Here is a 7,444-nt window from a genome sequence, read left to right as displayed (position 1 = left end):
AAGAGACGTCTGCGCAGAAACCAACTGGATCCGCAGGACTCACCATGCTCAGAGACGTGACGTCCTTACGCGCAGTACGCAAGCTGTTCCCGCAGGAAAAGCCTCCCAATGGTCGACGTACTCCGCCTGTTCCCGCAGCAACGGATACTAGCCATCAGGGAAGGCTACCCGCGCAGCAAGGCTACACGCACAAGGCACTTAACTCTTAAATAATTCAGTAATGTCACCTGAAGAAGGAGTGAGCAAGCCGGGAACACTCCCGCACAAATGAGCCAGTCCGTACGATACTGGAGGATCTTTTGTACTGTACCTGACGAGGTATGGACAAAAGATCTGACCAAAGATACGACAGCTCACTGACAACAGTATGACGAGCAGCACGCTCTTGTACTGTATGTCACTATCAGCCGCTGCCTACTCACCAACCTGTCGGAGGACGTGCATAGCCTGCAGTTGGTGGAACAGGAATAGTACACAGCCGGCCTGGTCACTATCAGCCGCTGCCTACCCACCAACCACCAGCATGGCACGTGCGTAGCCCACAGTTGGCAGGACAGGAATACTATTCAGCCGGCTGTACCTGCTTGGAAACCTACCTTCGGCTATAAATACTCCAACACCATGGAATGGTATGGACACATTACATTACATTACCTTATCATATCTTATCCTTTCTAGCAATCTCTTAATATACACTTATATTCAAGAGCAATCTAGTCTGATTCTCATGTCGGAGGGTGGTCACAAGGACCATCTTTGCCAAGCTCACGGTGTCTGTTTTGCAATCTAGTCTGATTCTCTTAATATACACTTATATTCAAGAGCAATCTAGTCTGCTACCAAGCTCACGGTGTCTGTTTTGCAGGTCATCAGAAGAACCATCTTTGCCGGACCTAACCCCTCGTGGGAAACATCTATTTAACCCCCAGATTATCCGTAATCTGCCCGGGGTCAATTAGTGTTTCTTTAATGTCACTTGATTTGTCTTATAATAATTTGACTGGTGGAATACCGGAAAGTTTTTCTGCGTTGAGGAATTTGACGCTGCTTAGTTTGTTTCATAACCGGCTTGCTGGGCCTTTGCCACCGTTTATTGGAGATTTGCCTAATCTTGAGGCGTTGCTTATTTGGAAGAATAATTTTACGCATAAACTCCCGGTGAATCTTGGTAGCAGTGGGAGGCTGATTTTTGTTGATGTTAGTGAATGTGTTCAGCTTACGTCGATTGATTTCAGCCGGAATATGTTTTCCGGTGAGTTTCCGAGAGGTATTTTGAAGCTTTTCGATTTGAATATTTTGAATTTATCTCGGAATCAATTCGACGGTGAGATACCGAGTAAATTAGGTCATATGAACGGGTTAACGGTTTTGGATCTCTCGTATAATCAATTCTCCGGTAAAGTGCCGATTGACGGCATGTTAAAGGATTTCAGCAAGACGATATACGCCGGAAACCCTAACTTATGTTTACCTCAAATTGCGCATTGTCCAATAATCTCCAGATCGCGAAACGATAACCGTACGATCACGGCATCGCGAGTTACAATTATGATCATTGTGATAGTCACAAGTTTAGCGTTACTGGTTGTTACGTTTATAAAAATAAAAAACAAGCGCGTAGAGAAATCAAAGGTATGGAAGCTGACTACCTTCCAACGCTTGGATTTGAAAGTTGAGGACGTGTTGGAATGCTTGAAAGACGAAAATGTAATCGGTAAAGGCGGTGCGGGTATCGTGTACCGTGGATCAATGGCTAACGGTGTTGACGTGGCGATTAAACGGTTAGTTGGGAGAAACCATGGGTTTGATGCTGAGATTCAGACTTTAGGCAAGATTCGCCACCGGAATATTGTTAGATTGCTTGGATACGTGTCGAATTGCGACAACAAGCTGTTGATTTACGAGTACATGTCTCATGGGAGTTTAGGTGAGATTTTGCATGGATCGAAAGGCGCATATTTGCAGTGGGAGACTAGGTATAAGATTGAGGTGAAAGCTGCGAAAGGGTTGTGTTATCTTCACCATGATTGCTCGCCGATGATCTTACACCGAGATGTGAAGTCGAATAACATATTGCTTGATTCGGATTATGAAGCCCACGTTGCGGATTTTGGACTGGCTAAGTTCTTAATCGACTCCGGTGCTTCCGAAAGCATGTCTTCCATTGCAGGATCTTATGGCTACATTGCACCAGGTTCAAGTTCTTAATGTTTTTTGATGCACATTAGTAACTTATATAATGTATTAATATATTGTTGTTATAATGTACAATAGAATATGCTTACACGTTGAAGGTGGATGAAAAGAGTGACGTGTATAGTTTTGGAGTTGTGCTACTTGAGCTGATAGCTGGTAAGAAGCCGGTTGGGGAGTTTGGTGATGGGGTGGATATAGTGAGGTGGGTCCGGGAGACTGTATCTGAGCTTTCTGAGCCGTCTGATGCGGTGGCAGTGCTGGCGGTGTTGGATTCGAGGCTCAAAGGGTACACGTTGACAAGTGCAATAAACCTGTTTAAAATCGCGATGCTTTGTGTGGAGGATGAGAGCTCTGCTCGGCCGACGATGAGGGAATTCGTTCACATGTTAACTAATCCACCCCAGTCTCAGATAAAATCGCAGCCATGTCTACTCAATCCTTAAAAAAAATATATTTGTTTGTTGATGCTTGGATAAATTTGAATAAGTTTGACACTTAGTGAGGTCAACTGTCAACAATACACATAACTTTGTTTGGAAGTTCTATTTGTGGTGAAATATTATCATGAATGTTGGTTGTTTGTAGATCCATTATTTTGACAAATTTCTTTGTTCAGTTTTTATTTTGATTATTTTTTACAAGGCTTTCTAATCGAACATTAGCGTTACATAAGTCGTGTATAGAAGCTCCTACCAGACACGGCGAACTTAACATAGACTCGTTAAAGCAAAACGTTTCATCTTTATCTTCTTAAATGAAAGTATTGTGTAAAGATAAAATCTAAAAATCATTTGATTTAAAGATTCTATAAAGTAGATAGTTAAAGCTTTAAGCATTTTAAAAGAGAAATATGCTAAAGATGCTCATTTCTTGTGTAGTGAAAGATAAAGCAAAATTATTTAGATATAATATACATGTTCTTGTTACTTGTACACACATGACGTCCAATATCAATCAGAATATCAATATGGATGCTTCACTAAAATTGTTTCAAAGTTTAGTGGAGCATCTTGATTGTCACAATCATAGTCTTGGAATGAATTCTTATTGATGTATTGTGTCTAGGTATATAATATGTTATGATAATAGTGTCAACTCACTATTTCAAAGCATTTTAGGAAAGTTTCATTGTCAACTATTCAAGCATTTTAGTGTGTATATCATTTTGAGCATCTTTAATGGTAGAGACATTGATTGACCATTCTTCACCGCATGTTCATTTTCTTTTTAACATTTCTATGTAACATTCGAAATGTATTGTGCATCCATGTTCATAAGTTGGTGGATCTTCCTCATCAACATCACCCGACCGATTAAATTTGACATAATATTCATCATATACAATTTTACCATATAGTTTCATGTGTATCGCTTGTTACTTTCAAGCTCCAGCCTCCTGGTGGGTCTCGTATCATTGCACATCAATTTTGGAGGATATTGAATTCTCCTCCGCATCTTTTATGAACAACTAGTTTGAGGCCCGTGTATTACACGGGTAATTGATGAAAAATTTAAACTTTAACTATAAAGTGAATTACAGTCAACAAAATCATCATTTATTGTTAATACTAATTTATATAAAAATTATAGAAATTACATAAATAAGATTACACAAATATGTTACAAATAAGTAAAACTTTTCTTGTACATTACATTTGTGATTGTATTGGTTGGTATACATTGTTTATCAAAAATCAAAATCTTTAGTCCATGTATGCTTATAACTCTTATTAAAGTAACATATATGTCTGCTTATAACTCTTGATATAGCCATTGTTTATACTTTACTTGGATCTGTTCTCTACCATATAACTAACTGGCTAGCACCCGGAAGGAATTTATTTACGTCCAGTAGACTCCCTGTTCCGCTCATCCCCTTCGTCAGCTCTTTGATCGGGATACTATTACCTAGGTCCGATCAAAGAGCTGACGAAGAGAGATGCGGTAGCCGACCCGGCAATATAACATAAGAAAAAAAGTTCCAGCGGTCGGTCTGTAAAGCAAGATGGCAGGGCCGGTAGCGTTCTATACTTAACTAAGAAGAAGTGGAGTATACGAAGCGAAAGGGGAAGGTGGGAGGGGGTAAGGTAAAGTTGAGATAGGATCGTAAGAAAGTTATAAGCTCTCCCTTTTTGGTTAGGGATAGCTCGCGCGTAAGGAAGACTACCCTTTGGAGCTAAATATTCCTTAATTCTTATAGAAGTCTTCTCAATTGACCATGGGGGCTCCACTTTTCCTTACTGAATTCATTCTATGCGAAAGAGTCTCGCGGCAAGAGCGCTGCTGTAACCAGTTCTGATCTCAAGCACCTAACCTTTGTTGTGAGGACTTATTCGCCATCGGCCGGTAATACCCAATTCATGAGATGGCGGTGATCTTTAGCTGGTCATGACCATAATGTGCTGTTTTCCTCTAAAAAAGTAGAACCTTCTTTGGAAGAAGAACAAGGCTTTGATCCTATGCTTTTTATCTATCCAGTGACAGGGCAGCTGCTTTGTCCAATCTAGTTTTTTAGTCTATCTCTACCCGATGGTAAGCAGATCCAATCTATCCGCCCCTCCCATAAGATTCTTTCTTTCTGGCGGAGCAAAGGTTCGCTGGCCACTGCCCTCCGTTCCAAGCGAAAAGACTCGGCTAGACTAGAATAGAAGACTCAAAAATCCTCGGTATCGGCTTTATTGGTTGGCTAGTCTTCCATCTATCGGAATATCTTCTTACCGAGGCAGAAGCCTTATTTAACCTTAAGAAGACTTTGCAATCTCATTTAGAAAGTTTGGATTGAATAGCCTTTTTACATTAAAAAATCTGACGGCCCGAAATAACGAAGAAATCGTCTTGGTATTGGATCCGCTCTTCTCTTAGCATGAACATGAATTCTATTCTATTCGTCTTCTTTATTCAGCCCCCACCCGAACCCTTCTTAAGACCACCAAGCCCTCCCGAATGAGTTCTACTATAGAAGCTTTCAACGGAGTCCCGGGGACAAATCTTTCACTCACTGAGAAGTGAAAACCTGTGACTAGATCGTCCTGAAGACGGATGCGACGGGAAGAAGTGGCATTTGGAAGTGTTGCTGACTTAACATTTAGGTTTCGGCATAACAAAGCTTGCACTGTCTTTTCGCACTTAGGCGCACTGCGTGCCATTGGTAATGATTCTACTACGGTGCCACAAATTCGCAAGCTGATCCTAAGTAATCGTTGTTGTTCATTGGATTCCGGAGGAACTACTTCGTTAGAATTGAGGAATTGCTGTGATTCTTCCTGAATAGCCTGGATTCTCCCGTCGAGAGTAACTTTGAAAGTCTTACCTAAACTCTTCCGACTGAATATGATAAAGCCTATAAAACAACGAGCTACTATCATTTCTTCATTATAGATTGAGATCTTCTTCGAACTTGATGCACAAATAGATATAATAGCAGCAAATAGCATCTTTCTAGCCTACATATTCTTGGAACTCAATCTCATTTAGAAAGCATTCTCTATCTTTCAGCAACTGAACGGGAAGTGGTTTAGGAAAGGACTTTAGAATCGGATGCGCTCGCCCAGCGAGAAAGGCCCTGACCCTGCCAACCAAGTAAAAAGAAAAAAGAAAGAAGAGAACGAAAAGAGAACTTCGTATTTTGGTAACTCTCTAGGAGTCATGTTTAACATTGAATGCTATTAATAGATTCTACAGCAATAGTCCCTCGAACTCGGAAAGTAATAATGAAAATGGCTAACCCAATAGCAGATTCCGCAGCTGCCACCGTTGGAACCAATGAAGCAAATGATTGACCCATCATATCATCCGAAGAAACGGAAAATACCAAAAAGTTCGAATTCACAGCTAATAACATTGATTCAATTGGCATTGACATAATAGGAATATTTCGTCTATTAAGGAGGATTCCCCGAATACCTGAAATAGAGATGATCATAGCAAATGTGAAATATTTGACAGGATCCGTTTCGGGAACGTAGAATGTAAGAGAAATTCAAATGATAGAACTCCAGAACCTACATTAGAAAACATAGTTGATTAAATCGAGGATATTTACAATCTCCTCCCATAACTAACTAAGAGTTCCTTTGCCTTGTAAGTCATAAACCTGACTAGGGTACTGAAATATTATCCATTTACTGCCCGAACAAGGTCCGGCATGGACCATTCGGTAGGTAATTGCCTTTCTTTGGATTCTAGTAAGTGAAATATTTGTGATGCTTTCCAAGATTTCATCAAAAGGTGGAGCGCTTTGGGCATCATATTCTGTACTTTCAATAGCTGTTCCCGAATTTAGGGAGACCCCTACGTTCAGATCGGTGCTTCAGGAGATCATAAACAATTTTTCACTAGGGGTTGGTTGCCCCTCAAAAATGATATTTGGATTCGGTGGGTTCATAAGGACTTCAGTTGTTGACTTCTTTTACTTACTACTTTATTTTTAGTAATAATAAGCAGGACTTGAGAATTCTTGTTTTACGCCAGACTTCTTTGGCGGTGTATATGGTTGGTTGTTGACCAACGGAAAGAAAGGGATTGTGTCAACTTTGTTCCTTCATCTTTCTATTTTTCTTCTCTTTTTCTTTTTTATATTGTGTAAGGCAAAGCGCATTTCTTTAAGAATGTATCTGGTTCCATTTTTCTTTCGTTAGTTAACAGGGACAAGTGTTTATAGCTATACGGAAGACCCCGCATCATCATCTCTTCTCAGAGCTACTTTTTCGCTCAACGAGAAAAAAGCTTTAGAGGCCCTCCCGCCCCGCTCGAGATCCTCTAACAAGCCATAGAGCCTTGTCAAGGACGACTCCCCTGTAGTGCTATTGGGGGAGTCGAGAGCACGAGCCCCCTGCCGCATCCAATCCCCGGTCGGATCAAGACCCTCCATTTTCCGAATGATCTGAACCTTGACCTCGAAGAGGTCTTCCGCTTGCATACGGGCGAAGTCGATTTCTTCGGCACTCGGACGGGGGTTAGACGACAAAAGCCGCCTTTGGATGGATGAGACGGAGTCGCCCACGATCAGCTCATCTGGCTCGTATGGAAAGCGACCGGGGCTAGCTGGCCCCTCCGTCGAATTCGACACGGTATTGTGGACGGGCCCTGCATCAGCAGAAGCGGTTGAGGCGCCCTCCGTTGATGTTTCGGGAAATGGCTCCATCAACACTCCTATCGAGAACGAATCTTCCGTCCAGGAGTTCGAGTGTGATGGTCCCCCGGAACTTGAATTGAAAGGGATTATTTCCCCACCCGACGGATTCATCAT

The 7,444-nt window shown here is 41.5% G+C and overlaps 2 pseudogenes across 1 annotated transcript; one reads left to right on the top strand and one right to left on the bottom strand.

The window, feature by feature from the left end:
- The first annotated feature begins 969 nt into the window (after positions 1-969).
- Positions 970-2,851, top strand: LOC143535244 (receptor protein kinase CLAVATA1 pseudogene; annotated as a pseudogene). Its single transcript, XR_013135678.1, has 2 exons — positions 970-2,194; positions 2,275-2,851. The product of XR_013135678.1 is annotated as a receptor protein kinase CLAVATA1 pseudogene (transcript).
- A 4,005-nt stretch (positions 2,852-6,856) lies between these two features.
- LOC143535243 (putative mitochondrial protein AtMg01010 pseudogene) lies at positions 6,857-7,444 on the bottom strand (annotated as a pseudogene).

Source organism: Bidens hawaiensis, unplaced genomic scaffold (genome assembly GCF_021521415.1).
Source record: "Bidens hawaiensis isolate Kalapana, Puna unplaced genomic scaffold, B.hawaiensis_p1.1 tig00010461_1, whole genome shotgun sequence".
In the NCBI taxonomy this organism is placed as follows: Eukaryota; Viridiplantae; Streptophyta; class Magnoliopsida; order Asterales; family Asteraceae; genus Bidens; species Bidens hawaiensis.
This window is presented reverse-complemented; position numbering and strand designations above follow the sequence as displayed.